At 44.0% G+C, this 23,189-nt stretch overlaps 1 pseudogene; it reads right to left on the bottom strand.

Annotated features, from left to right (window-relative positions):
• Positions 1–21,020, bottom strand: part of LOC117717664 (85/88 kDa calcium-independent phospholipase A2-like) — a 72,030-nt pseudogene extending 51,010 nt beyond the window's left edge.
• Between the last annotated feature and the right edge of the window lie 2,169 nt (positions 21,021–23,189).

Genomic DNA, 23,189 nt, shown 5'->3' with positions numbered 1-23,189 from the left:
GAGGGTGTGGCAGCCTGCTCTTGGAGTTCCAGCCTGCACAAGTGGATGATCGTTGGGGCTCACCAGCCAGTGAGAGACCTTGTTTCAAAAACTAAGATGGATAACACCTGAGGCTAGTCTCTGGTCTCCACAGGCAAGAGCACATGTGTGCAGGTGTCCTCCCCCCACCCCCCGTCAAACCCAGGCACATAAGTGCAAACGTACATTAAATCATACACACTAACCATCTTCATGGTGGCATTTCTATATGTTCACATATTGCTCATTGATCATATCTACCTGTTTCCTCCCCTCATCCTCCTCTCTCTCTCTCCCATCCACCCCTGCCAGTCCTTAGGAACCCTCCTGTATGAGGGGGAGAGCATGGATTCTTGTCTCTTTATGTTTGGCTTATCTTGCCCATGATAAACGACTTTGTTTCCATCCATGCTTTTCCTGTGGATGACAAGATTTAATTCTTTTTGATAGCTGAATAGTACTCCACTGTCTACAGCCCATATTTTCTCTGTTTACCTACTGGCCTTAACTGGGATGACTCTATAACATGGCTTTTATGAACAGTGCAGCAATAAACATGTGTATCTATGGCATGCATACATCTCCAGAAGTATTCTGGCTGGACCATATGGACCATTTTTAGGGAACTTCCACAATGAGTCTCACAATGGGTGCACTAATGAGCATTAGGAGGCAGTGTGTCAGGTCCTTCTGCCCACATTTGCACCAGCGTTCGTAATTTTTCCTTCACAGTCACTTTGACTAGGATGAGGCAGGCTCTCATGTGGCTTTGGTTTGTGACTCTTTCCTAGCTGAGGCTGGGGATATCTCTCCTGGTACTTGCCTGCTGTTTGTGAGTCTTTGGGAACATTCTCTCCAGGTCGTTGCCCATTTTCACAAGATTACAGGGTTTGCTACATGGTCTGAACTCTTTTTGTTTTCCAGTTATCTACTTCAGGGGACTGGTTGAGGTTCCCTCCAAATCTGTAGACCCTTGCTGGCTGCTTCTTTTGATCAGCTTAAGCTTTTTTTTTTTTTTTTAAATTAATTTTATTATTTTTATGTGTTGGGGGTATGGAAGAGAAAAGAGGACCCAGAAGTAAACCCATGCCCTCTCATCCAGCATATTTTTAAGCATCACCAAAACTATACAGAATCAAAAACAGTTTCCCGAGGTGGCTAGGAGTTAGCTCAGTGTTTAAGAGCATTTGCTGGTTTTGTTTTTGTTTTTTTGTTTTTTTTTTTCAGATTTGATTCCTAGCACCCATACCTGGAGGCTCACAAAAGCCTGAGACTCCATCCCTAGAGGATCTGACTCTCCCCTCTGACCTCTCTAGGCAACCCCCTCCATATACATAAATATAAATAAAATAATCTTAAATAAAACAAAACAGCCAGAGCCCTCTGAGAGGAGATGGGGAGATGTCACACAAGACTGAGCCTCGTGTGTTCTTTGAATGACATCTCAGGAAAGGATACTTTGCAAACTGCCCACACAGAGATGGCACCCCCAGCATGCCCAGTATATGTGTGTTTAATACCCTGCAGACTGCTCCCTGCAATGCCACCTGGGCTGTAACTTCTCATTGTTTTTGTTTTTCAAAATTTATTACGGTTGCCGCTGAGAGAGAAAGGATGGAGACCTAAAGAGTGGGAGAGGTGCTTCTTGAACAGGTGTGTGTGTGTGTGTGTGTGTGTGTGTGTGTGTGTGTGTGTATGCAGTGCATTCCCCAGGCTTCCCTTTCTCAGATGTGTCTCTTTGTAAAAGTGGGTTACTATCAGCTGAGATCTACTTGTTCCTCCAAGGGTAATAAAGGAGCAAAGCCCTCTGAGCAATGCCCTCACCTACCCTGAGAGCAGATGGGAGCTCATCTCTAGCATGGAGGCTCTGTTCCTGCATTCCTAGCCTCCAGCTGTGTTCCTCAGCCTTCCCTTGACTGTGGCTGCCCTATAGACAGCCATGGTCACAAGACCAATGTCCCACTAATCATGGTCAGCCCCAGTAAGTGCATGCTCTCATTTTGAGCCCCCCAGGGAGGTTGTTGCCTTAGTTATTTTTCTATTGCTGTGATAAAACACTATGACCAAGGAAAGGTATAGAAGAAAGAGTTTATTTGGGTTTATGGTTCTAAATGGTTGGTATCTATGATGGTGGAGTGAAGGTAAGGGAGCAGGAGCAGGAAGCCGAGAACTCACATCTAGAACTGCAAGCATCTGTGTTTGCTCCAGGAGGCCTTGGTCACCCACATCCCATAGGCAGGTCTGTGCCAGGCCACCACAGGCACTATTGAGACTGACCTGGACCAGATCATCATGGTGCATGAGTGTTTGAACTATGAATCTTCAGAATCCTCACTGGTTCCATGTCTCCTGTTCACCTCTGCAGATAGGGAAAGTAACACAACAGCTTAAATGAGATTCACCCCACAGTTTTAGGTACTTGAATACTCAGGCCCCAGCTGGGGCTGCTGTTCTGAGAGGCTTAGGAGGAGGTGTGGCTTTATTGGAGGAAGTGTGTCACTGGGGGCTATGACAATGAAGTGAGACATGGTGTTCTACTACATAGCTCCGTGGGTATCCCATAGCTTTGTAAACAGTAGACTTATTGTCTTCCTGTCAGGTTCAGTCAGAGCTTAGGTCAAGGTTTAACAGAACTACCTTTGTATGAGACCCACTGTCTCACTCGCTCGGAGCCGGCTGGCTTTCACAAACAAGGTCTAAATGAAATGCTATCAGAACTCCACCCTGCTCACATCAATTCCATCTGGTTTCACCCATCTCTAATCTCATACCCCCCTCCTTGGTGCTCATCAGCTATAGCTTGGCATCAGCTCTGCAAAGAGATGCCTCTAAAATTAAATTCACAAAGGCCTTGGCAGCGAGTGCTAAATTCAGTCCTGACGTTGTTGTCTCCACCCTGGGTTGCGGCCAACTCCCAGACCTGGAAATGAAGAAGGAGAGCGGGCTTCACCATGCTCCTGGATCCTGTCTGGCAGGTGGGAAGGAAGCTGAGTCATGCTCCAGGAGCTATTAAGGGCTGTTGCCAAACTGTTCCCTGCTCCTTCCAGAGGGGTAACCCCTATGATAGGCAAGGCTGCCCCATGATCAGGACAAGGCCTCAAAATACCACCCTCTGCTCTGCAGCAGCCCTGACTCTCTCTTCTTCCAAATTGCTTGAGATTGGGCCTCCCCTCTCATTCATATTTCACACTCTGCCCCTTTTCAGGCTGAATGAATAATGAGTCGGGGAAGGCAGGGAGATGAGAGTGGCTACTTGGTAAACTTTGGGGGATTGGCTGCATCATAGGTCTTTAACCCCCTCCCCCCAAATTGCTGCAAAACATAGTTACTGCTCACTGTCCTACACAAAATAATATACTGTCCCCACTCACTGCTCTACAGAACTGTTCTCCCCAACACAAGAGACATTATGCAGATTTTAAGCCAGCAAACCCCACTCTCTCTCCAACTCTACTGCTAATGTTTTCCTTTGAGAATTGTCACCTTCAGACAAGGCATTGCTGTCAACTTTTTTTCTTGCCTGGCACTCCTTCACTGAGCTCTCTCTGTCATTGGCTGAAAAGACATCTTGTGCTAAGGGCCCTTCCTAGGAATATGTTTATATTTATAAATATATCATCTTTAAAATTGGCACCAGAGATTGTTGCTTACACTGCATTCTCCCCAGAAAGGCCTGGGCTCAGGTTGAGCATCTCATTGTGTATGAACTTGGTACCTTGGGTCTATTTTAGAATGCTCTGTTCAGTGTAATTACTACAGTTTCTAAAGGAGTTACTGTGTAATTGCCATGTAGTTTATTTCGTGGTAACTATGCAATTAACTTGTCTCATGTCTCTAAACGGAAAATACTGTAATTCTAATACAAATGCATTGACTGTTAGTGTTCTTCACCATGCTTCAAAGTATCTGTATTGTAGATGTTTTATTTTCCCTTCCTCTTCTTCAAGTAACATATGGAGTTTAGTCCATTATTTTTTCTTTTTTCCCCTCCTCTTCCTCTCTCTTCCTCCTCTTTCTTTCTCTCTCTTTTTTTAAGCCAAAGAAAGTTAAGATTGCTAACATTTTGTTGGAACCCCCTAAGTTATCAAGAAATTTGAGACATAAATATAACAATAGTAGCTAAATTATCCACAGGGATGAATGCTGGGTTGGGACTCTAAGAATCTCTTGAGGTCTGAGGGAAATTAGGAATGAGGCCAGGAGAAAGTTGGTTGGCTTGTATTTACTTTCTATTGTATGTCAGTTGGGTTTATAAGGGATCTGGTTTGACTTGGGCCCTTTGTGTTTTCTGGCACAGGTGGGGCTGGGACTTGAGGGTGGGACTTAAGGCTCGGTGAATGTCTCCAGGATATTGTTTAAGGCAGAAGAAGAAGGCAGATAGAATTGCATAGTAATAAAAGGCTTTACAGACTGGAAGCAACTTCAGGGCTAATTACAACCTAGAAGAAAGTGGGATGTGCCAACTCAAGGACTTTTTTTTTCTTTCCTTTTTTTTTTTTTTTTTAAATGTACCATTTGTCTGTGGTCAGCATAGTTAGTGTGTATGCAGCACAGCAAAATGACGGGTAAATTAACTTCTAAACACAAAACAATTTCCCCATCTGACTCAGGCGATAGCCCTAGGCATAATTTAGGCCCATCTAACGGATCCATCTGTCCGTCCCTCTATCCCCATATCCAAACCATATAGAATGCCTAGGCTCTGGGCGAGAAGGAAGACACACTTCTATCCAGTGGGAATAACCCACAATTAAAGGATAAGCAGAGAGCCTGGTGCTGGGAGCTTACAGCTGTGAGAGCAACTCGCTCCTGGCACAAATGACTTGTGGGCCCTGGATGCTCTCCAAGGTGCTGAAGATGCAGCTGCAAACAACCCTCCTAGAATATACAGAAAACAAACAGGAGGACACACTCACACACGGAGAAACTGTGAGGGATGCCATGTTCTGTGTTCTGCAGGAAGAAGGACAAATATGGGGAAGGCCCATCTAATGGCTGTACTGACGTGAGTGCTATAAAGGAAGAATTCTGAAATAAGTGAGCAGCTGGAGAAGGTGATCAAGTCAGAGCCTTGCCGCCTTGGAGAGGTTTGAAGAAAACAGTCTCTAAGTGTGGAAGCTGGAGACTTTCATTTGTGGAGCCAGTGGTCTGGGGCAGAAAAACCCCAGAACCAGGCCAGAGAGACTGAAGACAGCTGCGTGGAAAGGCTGAGTCTGTAGGACCTTGCTGCCATCTTGGCTTTTCTGCCTGCCAGGAAAAGTCATGGGGAGATAAGATGTCCGTCACCTAAAATTCCTATGCCCTTGACAACATCTCAAGATTCTGGTGATAGATGAGATTGTTGTCCTGGAGGTCGGGTGGGGACCAAGACCCCAAAGTACCTCCCTTTCTCTGCTTCTCACATATGCACACAGACATTTCCCCACCATGCTGAGGTAGGAGAGCCCCAGACTCACCATGAATATCTTTATGACTTTTCTTGGAGGCTGTGGAGGAAGCTCAGAACAGCTGTGTCTGGAGTGCTTATAGGTGTGGCTGGGACCTAGTGAGCATTCTTGCTTAGGAGATGGTGAGGTAATCAGATGGGATAACTGTTTTGTTGGGAGGAATGGGGTGAATCATACTTTCAGAATGAGATAATTATACTGGGTATGTTACAGCAGCATACTGTGTTTTGATGTGTAGTTGTAGTTATCATGAAAGCAATCTAACCCTTCTCCTGGTGAATCCCTACTGGAAAGTATGACTAATGTTGAACTGACAGCCCCTCACATATGAACTGTGTTTGAAACAAAGGGTGGCACCAGGACCACCTGTGTCCTTGGTTCTTATCCAGGCTCCAAACTCCCATGAGGTCATGTTCTTAGATGAGTTTAGGCAAGATTGTGAAAAGGGGGCTCTCAAAGCATGGCCATGTGCATATACTGATGATTTATGTCACGTGATGAGGTGGCTTTGTTTTCTCATGTGTATGTGAAGACCAGAGGTCGGCTTCAGCTGTTGTTATCAGGTACTGTTTTGAGACAGGGTCTCTCACTGGCCTGAAACTCACCAAGTAGCTAAGACTGTCTGGCCTGTGAATCCCAGGAATCCTCTTCCTCCAGCTCCTCAGTGCTGGGAGTATAGATATGTCTCATCTACACTCCCAACACTTTTTTATGTGGGTTTTGGGGCTCACACTGCGGTCCTCATGCTTATAGGACAAGAACTGCACTAAGTATGGCAGATATTGTTTTCAGGGACCAACTTATTCTCCAGGCAGAGATAGATAGTCTATGCTCTGGAGGGTGTGCAAGCACAGCTGTTGCCCAGGAAGAGATACTCTATGCTTTGGAGCACAGGCCCAAGCATAACACATGTCTCTATTACTTCCCACATTCTAGTCAGATTACATGTTTTTTGCTATGTTCTGTTTCTGTTTTTGTAGAAATCATTGTTTTATTAGAATTTTCAAGTGTCAATTCTCCTGTGAGCAGCTCTGGTGTCCAGGGTTCCAGCAGCCTCTGAGCACTTCATATGAATTTGAAACAAAGGGGGGCATAGGGACCAGCTATGTCCTTCCTTGGTTCTTACCCAGGCTTCAAGCTCCCACAAGGTCATGTTCTTGGATGAGGTGTCACAGCTCCCTGAAATCCCAAAACATGGAAGGAGGAGACAGGGGATCCCTGAAGTAAACCACCTAACTAGACTAACAAGTTGGCAGGCTCTTGGCTCAAGTGAGAGATTCTGGTTTTACTATACAAGATAGTGAGTGATTAAGGAAGACATCTGATATCAACCTCTGACCCCCACCCCCCCACACATATGCACATATACACAAACACACACACGAAACACATACCAACCCATACACACATGCAAACTACATACCCACATGTGAGCAAACCACACACCCACATACACATGCACACACAATCAAACCACACACACACACACACAGAAACACATACACACACCCCACACATGCAAACCACATACCACATACCCACCATATACACACACACTCAAATTACACCACAGACACACACACACCCCACACATACAAACCATACACCACATACACTCAAATCATACCACAGACACACACACATACCCCACACATGCAAACCACACACCACAGACATGCACCCCCCACGTTTGCACGTGTGAGAAAGTACAAGGAATATTTTGTTGGATATCTCTTTACTTATGAGGATGCTCATTTCATTGTCATTATTATTTACACAGTGATTTTTGTCATCAAATCATATCTGTGGTAGTGATCAGCAGTGTGGGCCTGATTGTCATTAATAACTGTTATTTATACTTTACAATTTTTCAAAACAATCTTCTCTGCGTTATATCTCCCTTCTTGCATTTAAGGCAGAATTTGATTTACTTAGAAGAGTTACTGAAACACAGATTTTGAGATATCTATTGAATGTACCTGCTGTAATTACAGAGGGTGACATATGAGCATTTCGTGTAGAACCTTCTTTGTTCTACACTTTCACAGTCCAGAACAAGGCCACAAGGGAGGCCTGGGGCTGGATCCAGCCTTGTTTCCCACCCCACCCCCCAAGCTCCCACACTCTTCCTTAATTAGCCCCACTCCTCAATCTTCCTCCCCTGCAATCATTTCATAATGGTTACATCTAAGCCACTAGTTTAATAATCTAGATAATAACACACTTTGTACAGAGCTGTGAATAATAGCTGCGTATTTATAATCCACGCTGTGTGTATTTTCAGCTTTAGAAACATTGTATTTCTCATAGAATTCTGAATCCCCACATGATCTTATTCCCCACCCCCCACCCCTAGTTGTTGCTTCCTCCTTGCTGACGCAGCTGTGAGCGTCCATCAGCTGCCTGGGAGACCTGCCTGGCTCATCTCTGCATTTATGGCCCTTGCTCTGCCTCTCCCTCCCATTGAAGATTGAGTTAGTGCTCATTCATCTCCATCCACGGTGATTGTGTTTAGGAAACAGATCTGATGTCTTTGTTTTCATCGAGTATTGGACTAATCAGGGTGCTTCAGAGTCACCTCTAAGAAGACAACACACACATTCATGATAGAATGACCATACATTGTAAAAGGAGGGGTTATTAGAGCGGTTTACAGGCTATAGTCTGTGTCGTCCAATAATGGCTGTTTCATATCAGAGAGGTCAAGAATTTTGTAGTTGTTCAGCCTGTGAGACTGTGTATGTTTCTACTGTCCCAGTTGGGTGCTGGAGCTCAGGAAGATTTCTTGAGAGTTATTGGTCTTCAGTCTGTGTTGGAATCTTGAAGGAGTAGGTTCTGAGACCGGTGGAGGAATGCCTCAGTAGCAGGAAAATAAACTTGCCAGAGTGAAGGCAAGCAGGCAAAAAGGAAAGCCTGCCTTCTTCCATTTCTTTTATTCTGGCTTACCACCAGATGTTACATTTAGGATGAGTTTCCTGATCCCAGTAATCTGATCAAGACAGACCATCATATACTGAAGCCATACTCTGATCCCTCCCTCAAGTCCATCTGAGGTGAAATGAAGTCCTTAAATCAACAACTAGCCCAAGAAGGAGACCTCACCCTTATCCACTGGCCAAGCCCATGCATTGGATTCTGGGTCATTGGCTAACAGGCAAAATAAAAACAAAAGCAGTGCAGTCTGAACTAAGTGCCTGCTCTATTTAATGTTGGTGTGAATTGGTTACTGGGGCAATGTTTAGATGTCAGCTCTGGTCTGACAGCTTTGAGCAAACAAGCAAAAGCCCCATGTTTGCTAAAATTGCTTTAGAAGCTCATTAGTGATTAATCAGTAAATCTCGATGTGTGCTTCGGGAGCACAGAGAGAACAGTCTTCCTCCTTGATAGCATGGTGTTCAGTGTGACCCACAATCCCACACACTGAGGCCTGGTCTGCAGCCTGTGGTGCTGGTATGGGGTGGCAGAACCTTTAGTGGAAGGCAGTCAGGTCACTGATGGCCTGCCCTTGGTGGTGATATTGGGGCCCTGGCCCCTTGCTATCTCACTTTGCTTTCTGGTGCTAACATAGAGACCAAAAAGGGATGAAGGCAAGCAACTTTAAACTGAATCTTTGATGCTGTGAATCAAAGTGAGCCTTTCTGCTTTTATCTGGTGATTGTGGGTATTTTGTTTTAGTAACTGAAAGCTGACTCACTGTCCTTGAGATTTTCACAGTTTGCTCTACACAGACCCTGCTGAGTGGACTAGGTGCCACTCCCAGAGAGCATCCTGGCATGTCATGGGGACTGGATTGCATAACCTATGTCTACTTTTTGGTCAAATGTTTTTATTGTTTGAAATTGTGAAAATTTAGCTTAAGTAACTCATTAAGGCCATGTTTAATAATAAATGGATCTCTATGCTGTGGTGTAGTTTGGGAAATGTCACTGTTGACATGGACTCTGGAGAGCAGGTAAGGATACTGGATATACAAACATTCATTTTACAGACATTTACCTTTTTATCACATAGGAATTAAATGCTCATTTAAGAAAATTTCAAAATCAGAAACTCCACTGGGTGTGGTGATTCACACCTATAATCCAGTACTTAGGAGGCTGAAGCAGGAAGATCCGAGGTGTACAGGTTCTTATAGTCTGATTTCTCATGCCTGGACTATGACGTGAGCTCTGATCTCAAAAATAAATATATAAATATATAAATAAATAAATGAAGGAAGGAAGGAAGAAAGAAAGAAGAAATAGAAGCACAATGGAAGAATAAAAAGTTTGAATATTTTTATATGTTATAATTATTAATTCTGTGTTATTATTATTATATCAATGTGTTGTTTTCCTCTTGTAGTTGAGGACAAATGCATGTATTCATTCTCACAGGGAAAGTAGTGGGAACACATGAGTAGATGATGGTAGATGTGTCTTAGTGTATATATGCATGGCATTGGAGCACAGGGGTTCAACCTGGGATTCTTTGACTCTTAGAGTTGTGCAAAATCAATGCGCTTTCAGTAGACACTGTTTCAATTCTGAAGTTTGATCTTTTCCCAGGCTAGTAGCATGTGGTAGCATCCTTCAGTGATGTAGCTCCCAGCCAGCTGCACAATCAAGAGGGTAAATGTGTGTGTATGCTTGTGCAAGTGTGTGTATATGCATGTGTGTGTGAGGGTAAATGTGTATATGTGTGTGTGTTGTGTGTATGCATGTCTATGTGAGGGTAAATGTGTATGTATGCATGTGTGTGTGGGGTGTGTGTGTGTGAATGTGTGTGTCTGTACATGTGTGTGTCTGTGCATGTGTCTGTGCATGTGCATGTGTGTAAGAAGGTAAATGTGTGTGTGTTGTGTGTGTGTATGTATGTCTGTGTGAGGGTAAATATGTATGTATACATGTGTTTGTATGTGTGCATGTGTGTATGGGTGTGTGTCTGTGTATGTGCATGTGTCTGTGCATGTACCTGTGTGTGAGGGTAAATGTGTGTGTCTGTGTATGTGTGAGGATGAATGTGTGTGTGTATGCGTGTGGATGTCTGTATGAGTGTGAATGTGTGTGCGTGTGTGTGTGTGTGAGGGTGAATGTGTATGTGCATGTGGATATATGTGTGAGGATAAATGTGTGTGTGTATCTGTGTATGTGTTCATGTGTGTGTGAGGGTGAATGTGTGTGTGCATGTATGTGAGGGTAAATGTGTATGTGTGTGTATGTGTATGTGAGATGAATGAATGTGTGTGTGCATGTGGATGAGTGTGTGAGGGTGAATGTGTGTGTGCATGTGTGCATGAGTGTGCATGTACAACTCATCAATGAAATACTTGCCTAGAATATGTGTGGCACTGGATTTCTCCATCATCACTTGAAAAGAATGAGAGTAAGGGTGGGCACTATGGTGGGCTCTGTTCCTAGGCTGTGATGTGGGTCCAGTCAGGTGAACTAAACTCATTTGGTCTTATGCTGATCTGTCATAAGCACTTGCATATTATGAATATTTGTGTATGCTAATTACAAACATGTACTGTAACATACTGTGCATCTGCTGGAGAAAAAAAGATAGCAGATAGATTGGCATTTGCAGTGAGCAACAATAAGACATTCTATCTCAAACAAGATGAAAGGTGAGGACTGGTACCCCGGATTGTTTTCTAACTGTGACACATGTAATATGGTATACGCTTGCCAGCAACATGTACACACACACACACACACCCTACACGAAAGAGAGAGAGACAGAGACAAAGAGATAGAGAATGAGAGATTAACCAGGAAGCATCACATACTACATACTTGGGAAGTGGCCCAATTAACCAACCATCCCTGCTCAGCTCTGTATGAACATGAGTCCTATTGTATGCATGCAATCGCAGTCTTGCTCCTGGCACTTGTAGACATAGTAAGGTCAGGAAGTAGTCAAAACTTGGATAGTCTCAAAGGACAGATGAGACTTTTATTATCAAGGTCCTCATGGGTAATGGAAGGTAGATTAGCCATAGAAAGGTGTGTGATGGTCTGTGAGAGAGCAGTGCTCTGTGGAACTGTCTCTTTGTTCTTCAGGATGCTCTGACCCTGTCCCCAGGAGGACTGTTGCCTCTTTCTTCAGTACTAGATTTTTTTGTAGACATTTATTTTTCTAAGAAGAGGTGAACTCTAATCAGGTCACAAGAATTAGTCACGAGTGACATTGGGCAGAGTCACCTGGGTTTTGGAAATGGGGACACTGAAGGGTCATCAGGCTCATCCAACGCAAATGATTTGTTCCAGTGTGACTGTTTCCCAGCTGGTGGGCAAACAGCTTGTCAGAAAAATCACACAGAATGACACACTATGCATGTGGGGATTAGGATAGTCAGATCACAGGCTTGCATGCCCAGGAACTGGTGGGATCCCTATTAGTTATTAGTTATGGGGTCTCCTATATGACCCTATAGAATGACTCTAGTGTCCTTGGGAAGTCACCCAGTAACTAACAAAGGCTAAATATGTCTTAGAGATGAAGTTGTGACCTGTCTCTTGTACCAGGAAAGGAGGTCAAGGCTCAGAGTTGTCATAATTATTTGCAACAAGCCCTCAGACCTGGGATTCTTGCCCATATAATCATTGTAGGCAATAAAGTGTAATTTGGATAATGTGTCAGAACTGAGGGTGCAGGTCTGGAGAGATGGATCAGTCAATATAGTGCTTGTTATGCAAGCATGAGGACTTGAGTTGGATCCCCAGCATGTGAATAAAACTCAGGTGTGGTAGCACTATAATCCTGGTACTGGGGAGGCAGAGGCAGGAAGATTCCCAGGCTTCACTGCCTTGATAGCCTACCCAAGTCAGTGAGCTCCATGCTCAGTAAGAAACTGTATCTCAAAAACTAAGGTGGAAACTGATAGGGGAGTATCCTTGACATCAACCTCTGGCCTACACACACACACACACACACACACACACACACACACCATACATACACACACACACACACACACACACACACACACACACACCATACATACACACACACACACACACACGCACACGCACACGCACACGCACACACACACACACACGCACACACACACACACTCCATACATACACACATACACAGACACATACATACAGACATATACATGCAGACATGCACATACATACACACACATACGGACAGACACACACATACAGACACATACACAGACATATACAGATACACACATATACACAGACATACACACACACACGCACACACCATACATACACACATACACAGACACATATATACAGATATACACATGCAGACATGCACATACATACACACACATATGGACAGACACACACATACGGACACATACACAGACATATACAGATACACACATATACACAGACATATATACACACACAAACACACACAGACACAACACATACACACACCACACATACACACACAGACACACAGACATACACACACATCATACATACACACACAGGCTCACATACAGACACACTCTATATTCACACAGACACACACATACAGACACACACAGGAATATACAGATACACACATATAGATACAGACATACACACATAGACAGACAGACATACACAGACACACAGACATACACACACAGACACACCATGCATACACACACAGACACACACATACACCATATATACACACAGACACACACAGACTTACACACACAGACAGACATACACATAGATACACATAGACACACAGACACACACACCATGCATACACACACACACACACACACACACACCCCCCATACATTCTCACACAGACATACACACATAGACACACACATACAGGGACATATAAATACACATACAGACACAGACACACAGACACACACACCATACACACAGACACACATAGACACAGACATACACACTGACACAGACACACACAGACATACACAGACACACACAGGCACACATACACACAGACACACAGACATACATACAGCTGGATTCTGGGAGAACAGAGGAGACAATGTGAGTAAACTAGGACTGAAATGTAGAATTCTCAAGTCACAATCTTGGTGGCTGGGAGCCACAGTTCTGAAAATCACTCTGCCCAAGGCTATGTCATTGGTCTTGGGCGTGGTGCCAGGAAATGCCACTCTCAGCTGTGAATGGAATACCCAGGCTATCTTTCTGAGATCCAGTTTTCCTTCCAGTTATTTCCTGCATGGTCATTTTGGAGTGCCTTAATCTCAGAGAGAGTAACACCTTGTGTGTGTGTGTGTGTGTGTGTGTGTGTGTGTGTGTGTGTGTGTTATGCAAGTCATACGCATAATCTCCTTGCAGTAGGCTGTAAGTGCAGAGTCTCTTGGCAATAAACAAAAAGCAGTATGTGTAATTTCCCACTGGTCTGTTTTGTTAATTGGGCTCTTACCATCGAAGCCTTTAATGTAGAGAATAAATGAATAACTGGCTTTTATGCACAGTCTCCTTTCATCATGTACAAGGGCTCAAAATTTAAAGTGAACTATTTTTAGATGTTACATGATGATATAAAGGACTGTTTATTGCGAGTAATGCAGAAAGCAAATTGCATTTGTGCTTCTGCCTGGTTCCCCTGTGGTGGGTTCTGTGAGCTTCCATTCTTGCTGATTCATTGTTATGTCCAAAAAATGTCTCTAGTCAAATCTGGTCATTTTCAACAAGGAATATTGAGCCTCAGATATTTCTACAATTCAAACTCAAGGTTTGCTCTAGACAATCAGAGTGGCAGTATTTAAATGGAATAAGTTGCTGGGGGGAACAAGGCAGCTGGGTACCATGTTGGAGAGAGCTTTTGTCTCTGCATCAGGAGCTGGTTTTGAGTACTTTCACTGTCTCCTCTTCCCTTCACTCATCCCCGCCCCAAAAGGTATGTGTGTGGTGTGGTGTGGTGTGGTGTGGTGTGGTGTGTGTATGCATTTGTGTGTGTGTGGTATGTGGTATGGTTTGTTTGTGTGTGTGGTGTGGTGAGTGTGTACATATTTGTGTGTGTTTGTGTGTGTGAGTGTGTGTGGTATGTGGTGTGGTGGGTGTGGTATGTTTGTGTATGTGGTATGTGTATATGTATATGCATGTGTGGTATGTGGTGTGTATGTGTGTGTGTTTGTACGCATATGGCATGTAGGTACCTGGGAATACCAATAAAATGATGCTAGATCCCATGTAAGTGGGGTTATAAATGGTTGTGAGCTACCTGAGGCAGGTGCTGGGAATTGAACTCTGGTCCTCTGTAAGAGCAGCAACTGCTCTTAGCCGCTGAGCTATCTCTTCAGCCCCCATCTCTTGTAACTTGAGTTCAAGGGGAAGTACAGCATCTCAGTACTATCAGCCTGGGTGTACAGATAACTTTGTTGTGGTATAAAGAACTGTTCCCCACCCCTCTGTTAGCAGAGCCAGTCCTTTTCAGCCCTCTTGGAAATGGCCAGCATAGGAAGGTCAAGAGGCTGACAGGGAGAATCCTCTTACCAGTAGAACAGATGGGGAGACCCCAGAATCTCAAGAAGAGGCAGGGATGCTCAGGAGCAGACAGCTAGGAGGACAGGAAGAGATTATTATTGCCAGGACCCCCATGAAAATCCCCACCTGCCAACAGGAAGCGAGCAGCAGAGGTCCTCTGCACAGCACTCCCAAGAGGCACAGCAAAGCTCGCTCGTGTGTTGCTGAGTGAAGCTGGGGATGCTGGCTTTGGATAACATCTTGACAGTGCAAAGAGCCAGCTTAGAGATCAGTGGAGATGGCTACTGACTTGTAGTTTCCCATTTCAGACACTTTCCTTTGCTTCCTCCTGTCCCTGAGACATTCCCGGCAGATAGGTCAGCCAAACCTGCTTTCCACTGCCCCTGGCTGGGACCAATTCTCAGATCATTAGGTCTCATGCAATTCTTGGTTAGGAGATGGGAAATAAGACTAGATATGACTCACATCTCCACATGTCCTGTTCAGAAAATCAAGGTGAATCTGAGAAGTGTGTGTGGGGAGTGACCTGTTCTTGTCTCTTTTGTACTCCTTTCCAGCTCTGGTGCTTCTAGAAAGCACAGCTGTTAATCTGAGTTTAAAAGTGGGATCAGAAGGAGACTCCTAACTCCCCCAGCATCCTTTACTCCCAACCTCCCAGCATCCTTCACTTCCAACTTCCCTAGCATTCTTCACACTCAGCCTCCCAAGATCCTTCACTCCCAACCCCCAATATCTTTCACTCCCAAACCCCCAGCATCCTTCACTCCCAAATCCCCAGAATCCTCCACTCCCAACTCCCTCAGCATCCTCCACTCCCAACTCCCCCAGTATCCTTGGTACTCCCAACTCCCCCAGCATCCTTCACTCTCAACTCCCCCAGCATCCTTCACTCCCAACTCCCCCAGCATCCTTTACTCCCAACTCCACCAGCATCCTTCACTCCCAACTCCCCCAGCATCCTTCACTCCCAACTCCCCCAGCATCCTTTACTCCCAACTCCCCCAGCATCCTTTACTCCCAACTCCACCAGCATCCTCTACTCCCAACTCCCCCAGCATCCTCCACTCCCAACTCCCCCAGAATCTTTCACTCCAAGTGAGAAAACTATCCTTTAGTGAAAACAGAGATATTTGGGGACATAAAGATTCTACTTTTCTAAAGGGCAAGGCTTTCCAGTCCTTTGTGAGAAAGTGTGAATATTTCTGGTAAATTAATGTATTCATTATGGAGAACACTATGGAGCCTCTTCAGTAAACTAGAAATAGATTCTCTGTATAACCCAGCGTTTCCACCCCTGGAAGTGTATCCAATGGAAATGTAATCATTCTGTGGAAGAGACACCTGCAAATCTATGATTATTGCTGCACTATCCACAATAGCCAGATTGCTCATTAACAGGGGTGAATAACTAGATAAGTGGATAAAAAAATTGTGACTCTTAGTGGAATACTATTTAGACATAAAGAGAATGCAGCCCTGTTATTTGCAGCAAGATGGATGGATTTGGAAGTCATTATGTTAAATGAAATAAGCCAGTTGCAGAAAAACAAGTGCTGTCTGCATTCTATATACACACTTGCCTTACTGGTAGGAGAACCCGAGTTCAGATCTCCAGCACAGGAAATTGTGGCATTTTTTAAAGCCCAGCACATAAAATGTGAAAACAGAGGATCCTTGGAGTAATCTTGGCTAGCTAGACCAACTCTGGGCATGAGTGGAAAACTCTGCCTCAAAATAAAATGTAACTAAGAGCACTGTTTGCTCTTGGAGAGGATCCATGTTTGGTCTCTAACACCCATGTCAGATGGTCCACAACTGCCTGTAACTCCAGCTCCAGGGATCTGATACTTGGGGCCTCCACTGGCAACACAGGCATGTGTCCAACCCCCATACATACATACTTATAATTAAAAATAAAATGTGCCTTAAACAAAAAGAGTGATTGAGGAAGGCACCTGATAGGCACATGATGTGCACACACAGGTGCATATGAACACTCATGCACTTGTGTCCATATATATGTGTTCCCCCCACACATGTGAACATGTATGCTGTACACACTGCACCTATAAAATAAAATAAAATAAAATAAAATTAAAACAAAAAAGAAAAGTCAAATTTTATAAATGGAGACAGAATTCGATCAGTGCCCATTGTAGCCCTGAGCAGGAACATCACACACTGGCTGGGAAGAGAGAGAGAGAGAGAGAGAGAGAGAGAGAGAGAGAGAGAGAGAGAGAGAGAGAAGAAGAAGAAGAAGAAGAAGAAGAAGAAGAAGAAGAGGAAGAGGAAGAGGAAGAGGAAGAGGAAGAGGAAGAGGAAGAAGAAGAAGAAAGAAGAAGGAGGAGGAGGAGGAAGAGGAAGAGGAAGAGGAGGAGGAAGAGGTGGGAGGAGGAGGGAGGAGGAGGGGGAGGAGGAAGGGAGGGAGGGAGGGAAGGAGGGAAGGAGAGAAGGAAGGAGGGAGGGAAGAAAAACTGAAAGAGTACTTCCTGCAGTCAACATCACAGAATAGTTTTCGCCCATCCACCTTACAATTCCCTGTTCTGTGTACAACTCAGAACCACAGAGATTTAGTGCTACGTGAAAGAGAGGAACCAGGTGTGAAATATCCTAGCAGGGAGGGCTTTGGGCCACATTTTGCTTTGCAAAAGAGAGGAAGTAGGGTGGACTTTGAAGGATCAGGAAACCTGCTGATTGCCAGGTGTACTCTGCATTTCAGGAAATAACCAGCAGGTGGCGGAGAAGCATGGTTCCCTCCTGTGTCTGCAGAGAAGAGCAGAGCTGAGTAGCTGCAGGGGCTGCAGAACTGTGCAGGGGAGCCTGGCTCCCGAGCCCAAGCAGGAAATGACCCGGGAGAGCTCCTGTCTTTTCTTCTATGCTCTTGAAGCCAACTTGTCGTCCTGCCAAAGCTCATCCAGCTACGTGCAGGTGCACTCCTGGACTATGGGGGGTCCCCAAGCCTCTCCCACCTTCCAGCTGACCTGTTTATTCCAGAGCAGATTCTTTCGCTCACCTCCCTCATGTGCAGAGTCCATCTTCTGTCTACCTTCATTAAAAATTCAATATCAAACATTATAAAATAATGCCACTGCCTTCGGGAGGGTGCCTGCCATGGCTTATTTATTTATTTATTTATTTTCCTTACACCTGATTTGTGGCCAAATGAGATTGTTATAAAAGGGTTCTGAGCCAGACCAACAACATCAAATAAATGCCAGCATGGATAATCAAAATGCCTGAGTTCCTGAGGCAACCAGAGATGCTGTCCTAGTTAGGGTTCTGCTAGGAACTCAGAACATCCCTCTCCAGGAAGCTGACTCCTGACACTGGCCCTTGTCACTCACTCTGGACAGCAGGACAGTTGGCTGTAGTTACATCCTCAGATTGTCTCTAATTTTGTACATGCTGGGATTGCCCTGTCAGAAAGGATTTAGTCATTGTGCTTTGTTAGGGGCATGAGATGACACCAATGTGATTTCTGAGAGGGACACGCTAGTCTCACCTCTCCCTGCACCTCTGCCCTGCCCCTCCTGTACCTTCCCCAGTCAAATCTTGAGCAAGAGCTTGCTCAGCCAGGATCCTGCAGCTGCTTAATCTCATGGGTGATTTCCTCTCCCTTAATTCTGAGTGAGGCTCAGCTTGCTTCACGTGGAGGGATCACACTACTAAGACTGAAGCATTTTTGACTCTGCTGATCATGAAAGCAGATTGGTAATGTGGGAAGGTCCTGGGTTCCTCACAAGACTGCCTTCTTTCCAGAAGGTGACTAGTTCTTTGCTGACAAGGGATAGGCGACCGTGGTCCTGGTGTGGCAGTTTGAGAGGTGGTGAGCCTGGTAAGAGGTGGAGCCCAGTGGGATACAGTTAGGCCATAGGGACAGCCACTAGGAAGCAATTGACACTGATTTTAAGGAGTGCCCACCATCCAGATGTCTCAGCAAGTAAGGCCATACCCTGAGACTGGCTGAGACCATCTGAGATGGGCCTCTTCTGCAGTAGGATGGGGTGGGGTGCCCTGCTATGCTTGATGTCATAACCAGGTGTTGCCCAGAATGCTGGAGCTGTGCATTGGACCCCCCAAAACTGTAAATGGGATGAACCTTTTTTTTTCTTTGTAAATCCTTATGCTACTGATGCCTGACTTGTGGAGAAACACTTAGAAAGCCAGGATTCATGGCCTCTGCATAGGAAGATGGAGATTGTTGATGGTTTTCTGTCTGTGTTAAGCCCATGTCAACCCAGCGTGAATTTACCATGATTCATCACATCTTTTTCAAATACAAAGACTTTTTCAAATACAGTCAGCATGTCCAGTAACAGAGGCTAGGCCCTCCACAGATAATTTTGGGGTGACACTATTCTATCAATTGCCTACATTAACAGGCAATTCTGCAGTCAAATGCTCTACCACTCAGCTGTTCCCCACTGTGTGCTACATTAGGGTTCCTGCTGGAGAGCACAATGGGAAGGTAGTAACAGCAGCTGGATTCACAAAGCTCCAGTGCCAGGAAACCCCTTACTGTCATCCCCAGCAGCTCATTTGGGAGCCACAGCCTCTAAGATGTTTAATGTATATCTCTTGCAAAATGGCTTTGAAGATGGATGTAAATGTCTGTGATCGTCTGGTGAAGCCTTAGCCATTACGTCCCAGATCGCCTGAGGTATACAAGGGGGATAAAGTTCAGACCATCACACTCATAATTAAAAAGGAAATAAATAAATTTTAAAATGGATATACTAGGGTCGTACCATGGTTGCCTGGCCTAGGCATAAATTGAGAGGCCGGTGACAATGAAACTAATTAACATATATAGTCCATTGGTTTTGTGTTGAGAGTGTTCCAGCTTACTCTGCAAGTATCAGTACAAGATGGCGGTTACTAGGTCTTGTCACCAGCTTCCCAGAGCTCATTCAGATCATAACAAAAAGTTGAGACCTTCCCACCCTCCAGAGTTCCCACCCTCCAGCCCCCAGAACCTCTGCTCTACTCACTGTTAATATGACCCACATGTTCTAGATTCTACTTGTCAAGGGCATTGTGTAGCGGTTGAGTGTGTGTGTGTGTGTGTGTATGTGCGCGCGCGTGCGTGCACGCACACGCGTGCGCGTGTGTATAGGATAGTAGAATTCGGAGCATTGCTTGTACTAGGCAAGTGCTCTCCCACAGAGCCACATCCCATTGGCCAGTGTTTGTCTCTCTGTGTCTGGTTTGCTGCAGTTAGAAGAATGTCCTCTTTTATCTGATATCACAAATTACAATATTTCCTTTCTCTCTTTTTTTCTTTTCTTTCTTTTTTTTTTTAGCGCCCACTCCATACTGTCTCTGCCCCCTGGCCTCCCATATTTCCTTTTTCTTATGGATGGGAATATTTTATTAGTGTAATACATAAAGTACATTTCATGTTTTCTCTTTTATTACATGTGTGTGTGCATATATGTGAAAGTGTGTATATGTGTGTGTGTGTGTATGTTTGTGTGTGTGTGGATGTGTCCCATGGTGCATATGTGAAAGTCAGATGACAACTTGTAGGAGCTGGTTCTTTCCTTTTTTTTTATGTGGGTCCTGGGGCTCAAACTTAGTTCAGAGGGATTAGCAACAAGCACCACTATCTACTGAGACATCTCACTGGCCCCATCTCATATTTATGAAACACACAGGCAGCTTCTACACTTGAGCCATCCTGCAGCTGCTTTGATGCCAGTAAGAATAGGTTGTGAACATCACTGTGCAGTACATGTGTGAACATCACTGTGCAGTACATGTGTGTAAACCCAGCAGTGGGATTTGCTGAGTCACACCACAGATTGTTTTTAAAGTTTGAAGAAACTATTCTTTTTTTCCACAGAGACCATAGCACTTTAAATATCCACAAAGTGTAAACGTTCTAATTTTTCCACCTCACTGTCCATTCTTACCTTTCATCTCTTTGGCAACAGCATCCTGAGGTGTGGGATGGTGTCTGGTAGTCTGAATGAGAAATGTCCCCACAGGTTCAGGTGTTTGAATGCTTTGTTCCCAATTGGTGAAGCTGTTTGGGGAGGTTATGGCATCTTTAGGATGTTCAGGCTTGCTGGAGGAAGTGCGGTCACTGGGAGCCGCCATTGGTGGTGCCCCACTTCCTGTTCTCCCTGTCTGCTTCTTGTATGGATGAAAATGTCATCCGCCAGTTTCTTGCTCCTGCTTCCAAGTTCTCCTTGTCTGTTGCCAGGCCTTCCTCACCATGATGGAATTTTATATTTATAAATATTTTCTCCCATTCTGTGGGTCACCTAACATTTTGTGGTTTTCAAACCTATTGGTTGGGTGATGTCTAAGTTTTTTGGTTTTGTTTTTTAAAGTTTTATGGCTGGAGAGATGGCTCAGCCAATAAAGTACCTGTTCTACAAGCATGAGAACTTGAGTTCAGATCCCTTATGCCCATGTAAACCCAAGCAATGGGGAAGTGGAGATTCAAGGCTCCCCAGGACCCACTGTCAGGAATTCTAGTGGAATTGATGAGTTCCAGGTTCATGAGAGACCTTGTCTCAAAGAGTGATTTGTAGGTCAGCTCTGGTTGACCATAAACATTTAAGTTTTGTTTTTATGGTGAAATACCTCTTTCATTTCTGAAGGATATTTGCTGACATAACATCCTGTCTGAGCAGGATTATTGTTTTCTTCCAGAATCTTCCAGGACCCACCCACATCTACTGAGAATGTTGCCGATAGCCTCATGGAATTCACTTTATATGTAACTAGTGGTCTGTCTCTTGCTGGTTTCAAAATTCTCTTTGCCTTTAGTTCCCCTCAACTCCAGTTTGCTTATAACATGTCTTGGGGGTAATCTTTGAGTCTATCTTGCCTAGGAGTTCATGTGCTTCATGAATTTGGACATTCAAATCCCTCTTGAGATTTGGATCGTTTTTCTGTGGTCTTTCTTATGTTTCTGCAGTTCCATTGTTGAGTATGGCTTTCAGTGTCCTGTATTTCTGATCTGAGTTTCCACAGTCTTTATCTGTATTCTTCTAGCTAGTTTCCAGCCTACTGTCCTCAGAGTCCATTATTTCTTATCCATGACCACATCAGCTGTCTTTGTTGACTGAACTTTGGGGTTCTTTCAAAATGTGTTTGTCACACATTGAAAATCTCTGGGATTTCTGTTTATTATCCTTATTATTTTGTTTATATATTATTTTCCTGGTTTTTCATTTTTGTATCTTCCTGTGAGGTTTTTTTCATCTCATTGAGTTAATTGAAGTCTTTTTCAGGCAGGTCAAAGATTTTATTTCCTTAGGGTCAGTTGTTGGATCACTAGCCTTTATTAGTGATTAGGTATTATGTTTGACTATTCTTTTTAATTTATGTAACCTTGCTTAAGTGTTTCCGAAGAAGTAAAGACTACCCAGTTCAAATTCCATGGATGAGATTTGCATTTCCAGGTGATTAGAAAGAAGTGAAGCCTTTCTGAGACATGCAGTAACTATTTCCTGTGCTCAGATACTGCGCAGTTACAGTTATGTAGCCACATGGTTACATAGTTACATATCTACTAACCACCTGTGGAGGGGAAAGCCAAGCTTGGGTGCCATTCTCATTCTCTAGGGGCCCTCTGCTTTGCTGTTTTTGTTTTTTGTGGCTTTGAGACAGGGTGTCATGTTGTGTTGGAGCTCACCTGGTTTGTCAGCAAGTACCAAGGATCTGCCTGTTTTGACTAGACAAAATACTAGGATTAAAAGTGTTTGCAATCACGGTTGGCTTTTTAAATGTGGGTTGTGGGCATTGAACTCAGGTCCTCATGCTGGTGTGGCAAGTACTTTATTGACCAGGCTGCTGCTTATAAGAGCAGTTTATTTTGACAAATATGAAATCTCTGATTTTAATGAAGTAACACACAGCAATTGTTTCTTTTGTAGTAAGTATGCTTTGAGTCAGAAATAAGGAATGTTGTCCTATTTTAAAGCCAAAAAGACCTTGTCACATTTTCTTCCATAATATTTAAAGGTTTAATATATATATTAGATATCATGTAAAGTCAAGTTTCATTTCTCCCACACACTGATATATAATTCTTTCCATATAATTTTTAAAGATTTACCCTTTCTCCATCTTATTGGTGCTTTTACCCATGTTATGATCAGAAGACTTCAAAGTTGTAGGTAAATTTCTGTACTCTCCAGTCTCTGCTATTGGTTTATATGTCTCTTAGAGCCAATTCAAAATTATTGAAACTTTTATAGACATGTTTTGAGATGTGGTAATGTAGTCCTCTCTTTGTTTTCATCCAGATTATCT

The sequence above is a fragment of the Arvicanthis niloticus genome, chromosome 12 (genome assembly GCF_011762505.2).
Source record: "Arvicanthis niloticus isolate mArvNil1 chromosome 12, mArvNil1.pat.X, whole genome shotgun sequence".
NCBI classification, from domain to species: domain Eukaryota; kingdom Metazoa; phylum Chordata; class Mammalia; order Rodentia; family Muridae; genus Arvicanthis; species Arvicanthis niloticus.
The sequence above is the reverse complement of the archived record's forward strand: the minus strand, read 5'-3'. Positions and strand labels throughout refer to the sequence as shown.